General features: G+C 41.1%; 1 protein-coding gene across 6 annotated transcripts in view; it reads right to left on the bottom strand.

Moving 5' to 3' along the window:
• The window catches only part of SYNE2 (spectrin repeat containing nuclear envelope protein 2), a 330,191-nt gene extending 321,176 nt beyond the window's left edge, over nucleotides 1–9,015 (bottom strand). For all 6 annotated transcript variants that reach the window (XM_049706356.1, XM_049706357.1, XM_049706358.1 and 3 more), the window contains exon 1: nucleotides 8,876–9,015. The gene's annotated coding sequence lies outside the window, so the exon portion shown is untranslated. The remainder of the gene's footprint in view (nucleotides 1–8,875) is intronic.
• Nucleotides 9,016–15,764: the final 6,749 nt, after the last annotated feature.

Here is a 15,764-nt window from a genome sequence, read left to right as displayed (position 1 = left end):
CTGTTGTAACCAGTATATTTATTTTGAATGGATTTTATACTAATAGGAATATATATACACCTGCCCACACTACTGTTTTGTTTTACTCATGTTTTGTGTAAATGAACTCCAGACAAACTTTATCTATAATTTAACATGGAAACATGAAATGGTTATATGTGAATCGGTTTCAAATTCATTTCTAGCAACTTAATAGCTCAAATAATTTAAAATCTAATTATTTATGGATGAAATGATATGATGTGTGGAATTTACTTTAAAATAACCCAGCACAGGGGGGATAGGTGAGGGTAGAGGTAAAACCAAATTGGCAGGACTTGATAGCTATTGATACTGGGTAATGTTTACATAGGAGTTCATTTCACTATTATCTCTGCTTTTGAATATGTATTTAAAATTTTTCATAATAAAGTTTTTTTTAAATCTAATTTACTTTTGTCCCAGTGTCAGGCGTATCCTTACCATTTTGAATTCCTGTTTTACCCCCATAGCATTAACGTTTTAAATACCAATTCATTCGTGCTAAAACAGTTCTTAAAGTACAATACAACGGGGTAAATATCACATTTCTAAACCATATTTGTAGAAATTAGGACCTGGGGAAAAAATCTCAGAGATCATCTAATCCTCTGTGCCACTGGTTCACAATCTTGAGCGTGCATCAGAATCACTTGGAAGACTTGTTAAACACAGATTGCTGCGCCCCACCCTCTAGGTTTCTGAACCAGTAGGTTTGATGCTACTGGTTCCTGGACCACACTTTGAGAACCGCTGCTCGAGGCTTACTCCCATTGCCCAGTTCATATATCCATTCCACCAATTACCACATTGGAACACATGCTTCTCTACTTGTGGGCCTTCTCTTATGTGACAGTTAGCTTTCGAAGGGCAAGGGACATAAATGTTCATCAATGTGCCAGAGCCCAGATTGAATAAATATTTACAAAGTAAATTAATTTGTTGGATGAGTTAAGTTTTCTCACTCATTTATAGCTGAGTGTTTGTCAATGTATTGACATTCAGAATAAGAGCACATTTACATAACCCAGATGGAAAGGAGCTACTCATTGATAAAGGAAAACTAAAAGTCAGCTGGAACCAAAGCAACAAGTAGATAGCAAATTTTGACCAGTTCTAGAACTGCATCTCAGATTGGAGTTTTCAGTCAAATATGGACACTGACAAGCAGAAGCTTGAGGTTCACTTTGTCAAATGTGTTACTCTGACCTGAGGAGCTATAACCAAGTGCTCTTCATCTCATACTCCACTGAAAGAAAGAAGTGCTTTCACACTCATCTATCAAAGTTTCTCAGGGTCTGGAAAATGTCAGCATGGGAGGACAGACTCTTTCTGCCTATCCATTTCCCTTTTCCTAATGCTGCCCAAAGGAAAGAAAAGAAGTACAGCACACTCATCAGTGCCTGTCTGGAGAGTTCTCCAAGTCCAGGTGTTCTGAATCTTGTAATACACCACAGTATCCTGAAGTATCCTTCTATTACAGCAATGATCAGCTCAATGACAATTCAGTAGGTTTAGTTTAAAAAAATGAACTATGCTCTGATTTCCAAATTTCACTGCCTCTTTAATGTTTATTCTAAAATTACAAGTTAGGGCTTCCCTGATGGCGCAGTGGTTTAGAATCCACCTGCCAATGCAGAGGACATGGGTTCGAGCCCTTGTCCAGGGAGATCCCACATGCCGCGGAGCAACTAAGCCCGTGTGTCACAACTACTGAGCCCGCGAGCCTCAACTACTGAAGCCCGCGCGCGCCTAGAGCCCGTGCTTCACAACAAGAGAAGCCACCACAATGAGAAGCCCACGCACCACAACAAAGAGTAGCCCCAGCTTGCCACAGCTATAGAAAGCCCGCGTGCAGCAACGAAGACCCAACGCAGTCAAAAATAAAATAAATAAATTTTAAAAATAAATAAATAAAATTACAAGTTAGAATATATTCATAAATATGAATCCAATAACCTCAATATGTATGATTTCTTTATTTTCATTTAATAATAGTAAAACAAAGAATATAACCTGTGTAACCATGGGTCAATATATGATTTTTTTTCTTGTTATTTAGATCCCTTAAAAAAATAATTGACTGCTCAAACAAAAAATAATAATGTAGTGTAGGGTCTATAGCAGACAAAAAGTAAAATGTATGACAATAGCACAAAGCAGAGAGACATGGGAAATATATTATTACAAGGCTTTCATTGAAGTGGTATAATATAACACTTGAAGTTAAACTGTGATAAGTTAAAGATGTATACTATAAACCCTAAAGCAAACACTGAAATAACAAAATAAAGAATGACAGGTAGGGAATTCCCTGGCAATCCAGTGGTTTCACTGCCGAGGGCATGGATTCAAACCCCGGTCAGGGAACTAAGATCCCAGAAGCCAAGGGGTGCAGCCAAATTTAAAAAAAAAAGAGAGAGAGAGAGAGAGAGAGTGGCATGGACTTATATATACTACCAAATGTAAAATAGCTAGTGGGAAGCAGCTGCATAGCACAGGGAGATCAGCTCTGTGCTTTCTGACTACCTAGAGGGGTGGGATAGGGAGGGTGGGAGGGAGACACAAGAGGGAGGAGATATGGGGATATATGTATACGTATAGCTGATTCACTTTGTTATACAGCAGAAACTAACACACCATTGTTAAGCAATTATACTCCAATGAAGATGTTAAAAAAATAAAAATTAAAGAAAGAATGAGTGCTAATAAGCAAAAAAAGGATAAAAACTATAATGACCAAAATTCAATTAATCCAATCAAAAAGAGAAAAAGAGAAAAAAGGAAACAAAGAACAGATGAGAAAAACAGAAAACAAATAGCAAGATTATACATTTAAAGTGCACCATGATCAATAATCATTTTAAATATAAATGGCCGAAATACCAGAATTAAAAGTCAGAGATTGTCACGTGGGGTAAAAAAAGCAATACCCTTCAAGGAGAAGAAGGATAACTCTCCACTCCTTAAATGTGGGCTACGCATAGTGACTTCCATCTCAAAAAGCAAAGGACAGAACAGGGAGAAAAGAGTAACTTTACAGGAGGGAAACCTGACAAACACTACCTCAGCCAGGTAATCAAGGTTAACATGAACAGTGATGTCATGTTGATGGTATGTTCCCTTGACATTTTATAATTAGAACACACAGTCTTTTCAAGCACACACAAAACATTTACCAAAATTAATGATATTCTGGGCTCTAAAATAACTCTCAGTAAATATAAAAGAATTTGAGCCATATAAGTTATGCTCTTTGACAATAAGAAAACTAAATTTAGAAATTAATAACAGAAAGATGCCTGGAAAATCCACAAATGTCTGGAAACTAAGTAATAAACTCCTAAGTAGGGCTTCCCTGGTGGCGCAGTGGTTGAGAGTCCCCCTGCCTATGCAGGGGACACAGGTTCGTACCCGGGTCCAGGAAGATCCCACATGCCGCGCAGCGGTGGGCCCGTGAGCCATGGCCGCTGAGCCTGCGCGTCCAGAGCCTCTGCCCCGCAGTGGGAGAGGCCACAACGGTGAGAGGCCCACGTACCGCAAAAAAAAAAAACAACTCCTAAGTAACTCAAGGTCAAACAATAAATCCAAAGAAAAATTTTTAAGCATTTTGAACTGAATAAAAATGAAATCACACCCTATTTAAATTTGTGAGAATTCCCTAAAGCAGTACTGTACTTAGGAAATTTACAGAACTAAACACCTATATCAGAAAAGAAAAAAGGTCGCAGTGACTTGAATAAGAAGGGTAAAATTAAACTCAAAGTAAGTAGAAGAAAGGAAATAATAATAAGGATCAGAGTAAAAATCAATTAAACAGAAGACAGAAAATATAAATGAAACCAAGAGCTGATTCATCGAGGTCAATAAAATTGATAAACCTCTAGCCTAGGGTTTCTCCACCTTGACACTACTGACATTTCGGCTGAATGATTCTTTGTTGAGAGGATCTCTCCTGTTCATTGTAGGATCTTTAGCAGCATCCCTGGCCTTGACCCACTAGATGCCAATAGCAAATGCCCACCCACCCCACCTCACCACATTGTCTCCAGATATTATCTCATCTCCAAAACATGTTAAGTGTTCCTGGTGGCAGTAGGGTAAAGTTCAACCCATATTCCGGCTCCATAAACAAAAATTAACTCAAAGTAGATGGACCTAAATGTAAAACGAAAGACTTCATGGTTTTACATGCTTTTATAGAGTTTTCCTATGAGTTTTATAACTCTAAGGAAAAAAATCTTTGTGACCTTGAGTTAGGCAAAGATTTATTAGGTATAACACCAAAAGTATACTCCATAAAAGAATAAATTGATATATTGGACTTTAGTAAGATTTAAAACTTCTTCAAAGATCTGTTAAGAGAATGTAAGACGAGCAACAGACTGAACGTAAATATTTGCAAATCATGTATCTGATAAAGGACTTGTATCCAGAATATATAAAAAAAACTCTCAAAACAGTTACTGAATAAGGAAGTAACTAACCCAATTAAAAATGAGCAAAAACTGCAAAGAAACTTCAACAACAAAAAAAGATATTATATGGATGGTAAATAAGCACATCATTGGTCATCAGGGAAATGCAAATTAAAACCACAATGAGATACCACTACACATCTAACAGAATGGCTATGAAAGCTTAACCATACCAAGTGCTGACAAGGATGCAGAGCAACTAGAACCCTCACGCACTAATTTGGGAATGTAAAATGATACAACCACTTTGGGAAAGTATGGGAGTTTCTTTTTTTTTTTTTTTTTTTTTTTGCGGTACACGGGCCTCTCACTGTTGTGGCCTCTCCCGTTGCAGAGCACAGGCTCCAGACGAGCAGGCTCAGCGGCCATGGCTCACAGGCCCAGCCGCTCCGCGGCATGTGGGATCCTCCCGGACCGGGGCACGAACCCGTGTGCCCTGCATCGGCAGGCGGACTCCCAACCACTGCGCCACCAGGGAAGCCCGGGAATTTCTTTAAAAGTTAAACATACGGGATTTACCTGGTGGTCCAGTGGCTAAGACTTCGCGCCCCCAATGCAGGGGACGCAGGTTCGATCCCTGGTCAGGGAACTAGATCCCACATGCCGCAACTAAGAGTTCACAAGCCGCAACTAAAAGATCCCACACGTGGCGACGAAGATCCTGCATGCCGCAACTAAGACCCGGTGCAACCAAATAAATAAATAAATATTTTAAAAAAAGAAAAGTTAAACATACACCTACCATATGATCTAGCCATTCCGCTCCTAGAAAGTAGGTGTCCATACAAAGACTGAACATAATGTTCACAGCAGCTTTATTTTTAATAGCCAAAAACTGGAAAAAACCAAATGTCTATCAATGGGTGAATGGATAAATGAACTTGGGTATACCCATACAATAGAACACCACTTAGCAATAAAAAGGAATCAACTACTGATACACACAACAACATAGATGAATCTCAAAATAATTATGTTGAGTGAAAGAAGCCAGACAAAAAAGAGAACATACTGTGTGATACCAGTCATATAAAATTCTGAAAATACGAAATAATCCATAGGGTCAGAGCTACCCACTGGTTGCTTGGGAAAGAAGGATGCAGGGTGTAGGGAGGGACCAGAGGGAAAGGTGGATTCACAGATCTATACATAAGTCAAAAACTCATCAAATTTAACACTAAAATATGCGGCTTACTGTATGTCAATTACATTCGATGAAGCTGTTTATAAAATTATCACACAAAATGAGAAAGGCTAGACAGTTTAAGATAAAAACAATCAAAAAAGAACTTAACCTGCAATTTCACAAAGAATTACAGGCTTTAAATATAAGTGATTTTACAGTATTCCAGACACAATCCTTTATTTTGTAAAAGTAGGAAAGGGGACACATGACTCAGGTAATTGGTAAATATGAAAGTAAGAAAAAAAAAAGAGAGAGAGATCTCAAGAACACACAGTGAAGCCCTGAAGAATGGGCTATTGCATTTAACATTAAGATTATTTCTGAATTATAGCTAATCTGAAACATTTCATAATTCTGAAAAAAAGGAAAAATGTTTTCATTTTTCCCAATTTGGCCTGCCCCATTCCTAGACAGAATTAGGTGCTTTCCTCCTCCCACAGCCCCTAGAACACATCTTTTCTAGCACCACCATGTGTGTATTGCAATGGCTTGTCTTCACTAGACAAACAGGTCCATCAGGATATGGACTGTCTTTTGATGCTGGCATAGTGGTTAAATATAAGTGGAGACTGAGAGCCTGGCTTCCTATCCTAGGCTGTGCCATTCACCTACTGTGCAGACTCAGAAAGTTACTTCAGTTTTATAAACTATAAAATAGGGCCAATAGGGTATATACGAGGATTCAATGTGAAGATATCCAAACTTTGGCCTACGAGGCCCTGCATGATCTGTCACCTGATTACCACTCTCTCATCATTTAGTTCTCTCCCTCCAGCTGACAGTGCTCAGCCACAAGACCTACTCTCAGATCCAATCAATCCACACACTATCAAGCTCTTTCCTGACTCAATGCTATCTCCTCTGCTGATCTTCCACGCCTCCCTCCTTTCCTCACCTCCTACCCTACAACACACTGCACTGCAGGACGAGTGGTGGGATCTGATTTACATTTTAAAAACTATGATTAGTTAAGTAATGTCTTTTATGTTCTGCCTATCTTCCTGACTTGCTAAGACAGCTAACAGCTGTCCTGTGCCTTATTATAACTCCAGCACCTAGCACAATACATTGTAAGCATTCAACAAATTTTTATTAGATGAATGAGGTAACCTATGTGAAGCATTTACTGGTACAAAATAAGTATTCCATAAATAGTTATTATTATTATTTGTAACTCCAGAGTCCAGCACAATGGCTGGCATATGGTAAGAGCTCATCTGAGTAAATGAAAAAATAATTTTCTGAAATTATTGAAAATCTATATTTAAAACATATGAGTAATGACAAATGAATCAATTGCCTTTCACACTTTCCCTTACTTATCAAGACGTGACGGATTCCAGTTTTGAGCTTTACATTAAACTCTCAGTCATGCTATTGAGGGCACAACCTAGAAAAATCCCATTGTGACTCAGTTCTCTAAACATACTGCAATATCCTGCAAACACAATGAGCACTAATGCACTGAAATGCTTGTAAATTTCTAACTGGGTAAATTTATAAGATTTTTTTTAAGAAACCTTAATGTACAAGGTTGAGCTGACCCAACTGATTTGACTTTGATTTTTGTTGGCTTCAAATAAAGCTCATTAACTTAAACATATGGACAAAGAACTAAGAATTTTCACTTTTTACTTACTTTGACATCTCCAGAGTTTTCACCGCGAAAAAACTTAATGAGGATTGCACCTGTTCTCTTCTCCCTCGGGTGCTTGCGGGGGTGGGGGGCGTGATGGCGCAGCTAAGGCCACTCAGTAACTATCTCAGGAAGAGCCCGAGAGAGTCTCAAGAGTTTTGCAGAAAGGGAAGGTAACTAAAGAAGGAGTGGTGCATTAAAGTATAAAAACACACCAAATGTTCCATCTCCTAAAAGGTGAACACTCAACCCGATGATGTTTACAATGGCTCAAGGGCGGGCACCCGAGTGGTGAGCGGGCCAGGTATGGTTCGGGGGCTTAACTGTAACCCCAACCCTAAAAGTGGTCGGACTTATCCTAGCACAACCACGTAATATCTGCAAGGAGTTCTTCGGAGCTCTGGAAACTTTTAGGAAAGCAGATGAAAGTTGTTTGAAATCAAACAAACTTTAAAAAAAAAAAAAACGATGCAAAAGTGTTGAGCGGCGAGAAGGAACCTCCTGTGTTTGACTCTGACTTGCTGGTGCACGTACACAATCGTGCTTGCTAGCATCTGGCTCAGACTCTCCCTTCCACTAGGGGAGGATAAAATAATAACTTTCGGAAATAACAGGCGTCCACAAAGGCAAAGGTTACACAGGACCGCTCAACCTCCATCAAATAAGGTGGCTAATGTTGTTTGGAGCAGCAGATTCCACATAAGTCTCCCCTCGCTCTTTTTTAACAGAAGAAAAACAACCCAAAAAGGAGAAGGTGCTACCGTCAGACCCTCAAGGCAATTTCAGACAACAAAGACCCCAAGCAATCGAAATGGAATTATAATCCTAGCCGTCCAAGCGGCCCCCGCCGAGGAGGCGCTCGGCCGCCGCGGTTCCTACCGTGCCGGGACCCCCGGGGCCGCTCGCGCTCTCCAGCCCGGTGAGCCCCGCCCGCCGGTCCTCTGAGACCCTGGGCTAGCCTCGCGCCGCCCACGGTCTGGCAATCTCCGCGCCGCGGCTCTCCGCGTTCTAGCTCACGCGGCGTTCAAAATCTTTCCCGCCCAGGCGTGACGCGAGGAGCGAAAACAATCAGCGGACCGCGAGCGCCGGGGCCTGGGCCCGACGCTGGCGACGGGCGGATGGGGGCCGCGCCACCGGCGCAGCCCCTTTCCCAGGCGGGCGGACCGGCGGGCTAGGGAGGTGACACAAAGAAACCGGAGAGACAAACGCCACTCGCTGGCGCTCGCTCCAATCTCCGAAACGCCCCGCCCGCTGACAAGTTTGCGGCGCCCTCCACGCACCCCGCTCTTGCCACCCGGGCAAAGTTTCCCGTGGCCGGGCTCGGACCCCCGCAGTGGGCCGGGTCCAGTCTCCCGCCGCCCTCGCCCCCGGCTCGGGGACCTTGCCCTCCTTCGCCCCCGCCCCTTCCCCTCCCTCCCGCTCTCCTTCCCTTGCCACAGACCGCTCTCTCCGGGGCGCACCGGGGTGCAAGGGCCCCGCCGCCGCGCTCCCCTGCTGCCGGCCCGGCGAGGGGCGAGGGCGCGGGCTAGAGCCTGCCCGGGTCGGCGCCCCACTCGCCTTGCTCCTTCGATCGCGCCTCTTGCTCGGTCTCCCACTCGCCTTTTAGGTCCAGCGGAAGGCTCGGGGCGCAGCAGAGCGCGCTCCGCTCCTTGGCGCTCGGAAAGCTGCAAACCACGCCCCGCGCCTTCCCCGCCCGCAGCCAGCCGCCGAGTCCCGCGCTCGCCGCTCGGCGGCCTGTGTCGAGCCCGCCCGCGAGTGCTGGAGGCGGAGCAGCTGCCTCCCCCCGCAGGCCCTGCCGCAGCCCAGGGCTGGCAACTTTCTTTCCTGTTCTGTAACATCAGAGATGGTCTGAGGGAGATGCTAACTCAGAATGCAGGTTAACCACCGGGAGTGGGGGGGCATGTCACAAACTCCCTCAAATAAGCTTTTCGGGTCGATTTCAGCGAGAAACTCCTCTAACATTCTTGGACTCCGAGGTCTTGGAAGTGGGGGTAAGAGAGGAGATCTGCGAATTAGCTACCAGACCTTGATCAAGTCAGTAAACGTTTGTGAACCCTTTGTAAAATGAGAAATTGGAATTAGATGGCCTTTAAGATCTGGATCAGTATTTCCTATCGCATGGTCCAGACCTCAGTGTCACCTGGAGGGAAGGGGAGGCGCTTGTTAATAATGAAGAATGCAGGGTCCCTCCTGCCCCCTGGACTCTGGGAAGTGGGGAACAGCCTCAATCTTACAACACAATATACAACTTCTTGGTCTGAAACTCAGTGGAAACTAGATCCTCGGGAATCCAAACTGCAAGTGCCAGTTTGATTTTCCAGCAAATTACTCAGTGCCTTTGGGCTCAGAATGCTGTCAACTGACTCCCGCTTACCTCCTGTGCTGCTATTACAGTATTACGGAGGCACTCGAGGTCCTAAATGAAAGGTATTGTGTCAACTCACTATAATCACATGAAGAAGCAGTGACTTTAAAGTATTTCTCTATTGAGTTTGTATCACAATCAAATTTAATTTTTTATAAGTCCAAGTTCATATGTGTTGTATGGCTCAAGAATCTTGCCTGGATTACTTAAATTTGGTGCTTATGACCCAAACTAAATGGTAAGGAGCAGAGATTAAGAGGTTTGATAATGCATTCAGTTAACATACATTCATGGAAAAAAACTAGCTAAAAATTGTAGCCACAATTTGAGACAATTATTTCAAAAAGCTATACCTCTGTAGCGGGATGATTCCAGTAAGTTGTTTAAAAAGCACATTAGGGACTTCCCTGGTGGCGCAGTGGTTAAGAATCCGCCTGCTAATGCAGGGGACAAGGTTCAATCCCAGGAAGATCCCACATGCTGCAGAGCAGCAACTACTGAGCCTGCGCTCTAGAGCCCGTGAGCCACAACTACTGAGCCCTTGTGCCGCAACTACTGAAGCCTGTGTGCCTAGAGCCTGTGCTCTGCAACAAGAGAAGCCATCTCAATGAGAAGCCTGCGCACCGCAACGAAGAGTAGCCCCTGCTCACCACAACTGGAGAAAGCCCATGTGCAGCAATGAAGACCCAACGCAGCCAAAAAAATAAGTAAAATAAATAAACTTTTTTTTAAAAAGCACATTATCTTGATGGTCAATAGCTTCCTAATCTACTGTTCTTCCTTGTATTCCAAGATAATCCTTCTGATAGTATCACTTCTCTTCTTGGACTACCTAGGTTTACATTATAATTAATGGCTTGGGTCACAACAAAGGTCTATAAAGCAAGGAGATCCTTCTGGTCAACTTTGGGGAGGAGTTGGTCTCCAGGATTCGTGAAGCTGTCTACAAAGCATTGTGTGCTATTTTCCTTCTCTGTTCTATTCATTCTATTTGTTTCTATTTTATGTGGGTTGCTTCTTTTATAGTAAATGCCCAAATCATCATGGCAACAGTCTCTGGAGAAGATGTTATGGATAATTTTTTAATTATTGTTCCATTCCAGGCATCTATGCTACAAGTCCTCAAAGTGAAAGGACTGTTGTTCCATATCGTATCTAGTGCACTTAAAAGAGTCCAGAATAAAGTGTCTCAAATGTTTTCAGATGTCCCCAATTAGAGCCTCTTAATTACCTGTGGTGTCTCCTAGCCATGCCAATTTGGATATTAAATTAATACCTACTTTTAAATTCACAAATTAGACTAAAGGCAGGAGCACTGAAACAGATCCTCCACATTTTGAAATGAAAATAATATGTAATGCTAAGCCAAACAGAGACACACCTGGTTCTTTTGAAATACTACACTAGGCATGTGAAGGGACGGCTCATACACTTACATCTCTGACTGGCAGAGTAAGGGCTGCCATGAACCCAGCTGTGCCCACATTCTCCCATGCACCAAAACACAGACATAGTACAGTAACATAGTATGATGTCATGTTATGTCTTAGTTATTATTTACAGCAGGCCTCTGTATTTATAGCAAAAGATCCATCCAGCTCAACAGCCCACCTGAGAGACTTTACCAGCTCCAATTGTGCGAAGCATACATTTTGCAAATTGATCACACTGAAAGCACATCTGTGACTGGGTAAACAATCATGCTGTGGCACATGGTGAGAAATACTGAAGCAGACATTCGATATATGCTGGCACATTGTACTGAGCAAGGCGGAAAACATGGCCTGAGGCATTCAAGTGAGTTGGACATCCTCATGCCACTAAAGGAATTAGAGTCAACACTCTTTAAGTTAGGCAGCAACTCCTCTCTGAACTCCATTGCTGTTTACATCCCTGCATCCCACATTGGACTGTGAGTTCCTTGTCTTTTGCATCCAGAGTGCCTGAATAAGAAAGGCAATGGATTTTATACTGGGAGCAAATTCTAGTCTGGTATTTGGGTGCCATGTTGAGAAGGATTATGGGGCTGCATCTAGGTTTTGCAAGAAAGAATACAAGTTGATTAGAAACTGAGTCTCGGCCATGGGCACAGAAGGAGAGAGTATTGACAATAGTATCATGTATTTATCAACATAATGGTAATAGAAGAAAATGTTAAATGATTGACCCAATGGGTAAGTGAATTTAAGAACAACACAGAGTATCTTTAGCTGAAGAAGCAGGTATAATATTAATTAATTCGAGGCAGTGTAAGACCATGTTACTACTTGTTTCTGTTTTATTAACAATGTTACCACTAAAGATATAAGGAGATTGGTTTACAACTAAATACTCCTTGTTAGGCTGTTAACAACATTTTGCTACAATATTTTTTACCACACTGGGAGCACATGTGTAAGCCTGGGATGAAAATAGCTGGCCAGGAAAACAGCTCTGTTCCTCTTTGTCCAAGAGTCCAGTCACACCCTGTAAGGACCTGAGCTCCTTATCTCATTCTGGTCTTGTTTCCTGCCAAACCAAGAAACTAACAAATAAATGTTGGCTAATTGCTCCCTGGACCAATGTGATCTTTCTGACCATTGTCCTGATTCAAGTAGAAAGGTGTGTCCAACAACATGCAAGTGTGCCCTGCCAGTTTATGCAGTAGACGGTCTCCTAAAATACTGAGCCAATCAATTGAGTTTCTGCCTATTGAATCAGAGTCCAACATTACAGAGTTTGAAGAAAAATTAAAACAAATATGCTATGATTCAGTGAAATCGTATATGTAAAATGCTAAGCATGGAGGCTGGCATGCAGTAGGCACTCAACAAATGATAGCTATTATTAAAATAATTTTAGTTAGTAACAGTGGGGCTTAGAAAGGTATTATTTCAAAAGCACTTTTATTGAATTGGTAAATCAAATTATTGGGTTAAAAAAATATTCCATAGCTCACCTCATTTTACACGAAAGAAGACTGAGGCCCCTAATGGCATAAAACTAGTAGTGGCAGTCCCTAGATTAGAACCTAGAGAAGTTTTTAGCAGAAATAAATGTATCATTTAGAGGAATTCAGTTGTACATCTTGTTATTTGTTTTACTCCCAAATGCTAAGCACTGAATTAATCACACTGCTCAGCTCACAGTAAAAAAATAGTAAAAATAAGAGACATCAATATATCTCTCTCAAGGAAAGACATGTTTAATGGATCAAATTAAAAATTGATGACAAAATCTCAAAAACAAATAGTCCTTTCCACCTGAAAATTTTAAAGTGTACTATTAAAGAAGTATTGGATGAAATGGAAAATACAATATAAATTAAACTCAAATCATTTCCAAAAAAAATAATGCTAATGGAAAAAATACATATCAGAATCTATAAAAAACAAATCAGTGAATACAGAAAAATTTACAGCTTTCAAATATTTATACAATGAGAATAAAAGAATGACTATAAATGAATTCTTTTTCTAACATGAAAAGCTAAAGCAAAGAAAAGCAGAGGAAGAAAATAACGACAAAAGCAATGAGGTTGAATATAGAGACCCAGGAGGACTGATAATCAATATGCTGATTATTTGAAAATAAAAAAAATTTTAATGACAGACGACTAATGAAGCTATTCCAGAAAAAAAGGAAGAATGCAAAAACATTCAAAATATTCAAAACATTCAAAACATTCAAAATGCCAAGGGGTTATAGAAACAGAAACTTACATAGTATAACATAATTATTTTCATAGTATTACAAAAATACATTGGAAAACTTAGATTTAATGGAAATCACAATATGCCAAAATTAATCCCAGTAAAGATTGAAAGCCGAGACAAACCAATTTTACTAGAAGAAATAAAGAAACATATCAAAGAACTACCTACACAAAAAAGTGTCAGGCCCAGATGGTTTCACAAGGTAATTCTAAATCCCCAAAGATCTGATACTTAGATGCTACATACATTGATTCAGAGCATTTTAAAAGAAGAAAATTTTCCAAAATAAAAAGAAAAAATATTCCAAATTGTTTTTACAAAGCCAGCATGACATCAATTCCAAAATATGACAAATATTGCACCATTCTCAGTTATGCATATAAATGTAAAAATTTTTAAGTCAACATCAGCAGCAGAATACAAAAGCACATTAAAAATAAAAATACTTGAGCCTACCTGGGGTCTTTTGTGCAGCTAATGGCGGACTCTGGGAGGCTCATGCCAAGGAGTACTTCCCAGAACTTCTACTGCCAGTGTCCTTGTCCCCACGGTAAGCCACATCCACCCCCCGCCTCTACAGGAGACCTTCCAACACGAGCAGGTTTGAAGTATTTTTAAAAATAAATTTGGACATTCACAGAAAGATAGACAAGATGAAAAGGCAGAGGGCTATGTACCAGATGAAGGAACAAGATAAAACCGCAGATAAACAAAAGAAAATTCTGAATTATTTTTCTGGAAGGTTGCCTGGAGATAGGCAACCTTCCAGAAAAAGAATTCAGAATAATGATAGTGAAGATGATCCAGGACCTCAGAAAAAGAATGGAGGGAAAGATAGAGAAGATGCAAGAAATATTTAACAAAGACCTAGAAGAATTAAAGAACAAACAAACAGAGATGAACAATACAATAACTGAAATGAAAACTACACTAGAAGGCATCAATAGCAGAATAACTGAGGCAGAAGAACGGATAAGTGACCTGGAAGACAGAAGGGTGGAATTCACTGCTGTAGAACAGAATAAAGAAAGAAGAATGAAAAGAAATGAAGACAGCCTAAGAGACCTCTGGGACAACATTAAACGCAACAACATTCGCACTATAGGGGTCCCAGAAGGAGAAGAGGGAGAGAAAGGACCCGAGAAAATATTTGAAGAGATTATAGTCGAAAACTTCCCTAACATGGGAAAGGAAATAACCACCCAAGTCCAGGAAGCACAGAGTCCCACACAGGATAAACCCAAGGAGAAACAAGCCGAGACACATAGTAATCAAACTGGCAAAAATTAAAGACAAAGAAAAATTATTGAAAGCAGCGAGGGAAAAACGACAAATAACATACAAGGGAACTCCCATAAGGTTAACAGCTGATTTCTCAGCAGAAACTCTACAAGCCAGAAAGCAGTGTCATGATATACTTAAAGTGATGAAAGGAAAGAACTTACAACCAAGATTACTCTACCCGGCAAGGACCTCATTCAGATTCAATGGAGAAATCAAAAGCTTTACAGGGCTTCCCTGGTGGTGCAGTGGTTGAGAGTCTGCCTGCCAATGCAGGGGACACAGGTTCGTGCCCCGGTCCGGGAAGATCCCACATGCCGCGGGGTGGCTGGGCGCGTGAGCCATGGCCGCTAAGCCTGCGCGTCCGGAGCCTGTGCTCCGCAACGGGAGAGGCCAAAAGAGTGAGAGGCCCACATACCGCAAAAAAAAAAAAAAAAAAAAGCTTTACAGACAAGCAAAAACTAAGAGAATTCAGCACCACCAAACCAGCTCTACAACAAATTCTAAAGGAACTTCTCTAAGTGGGAAACACGAGAGAAGAAAAGAAACTGCAAACGCAAACCCAAAACAATTAAGAAAATGGTCATAGGAACATACATACCGATAATGACCTTAAACATGAATGGATTAAACGCCCCAACCAAAAAACACAGGCTTGCTGAATGGATACAAAAACAAGACCCATATATATGCTGTCTACAAGAGACCTACTTCAGACCTAGAGACACATATACACTGAAACTGAGGGGATGGAAAAAGATATTCCATGCCAATGGAAATCAAAAGAAAGCTGAAGTAGCAATACTCATATCAGATAAAATAGACTTTAAAATAAAGAATGTTACAAGAGACAAGGAAGGACACTACATAATGATCAAGGGATCAATCCACGAAGAAGATATAACAATTATAAATATATATGCACCCAACATAGGAGCACCTCAATACATAAAGCCACTGCTAACAGCTATAAAAGAGGAAATCAACAGTAACACAGTAATAGTGGGGGACGTTAACACCTCCCTTACACCAATGGAGAGATCATCCAAAATGAAAATAAATAAGGAAACAGAAGCTTTAAATGACACAATAGATCAGATAGAGT

Source organism: Orcinus orca, chromosome 2 (genome assembly GCF_937001465.1).
Source record: "Orcinus orca chromosome 2, mOrcOrc1.1, whole genome shotgun sequence".
NCBI lineage: Eukaryota > Metazoa > Chordata > Mammalia > Artiodactyla > Delphinidae > Orcinus > Orcinus orca.
The sequence above is the reverse complement of the archived record's forward strand: the minus strand, read 5'-3'. Positions and strand labels throughout refer to the sequence as shown.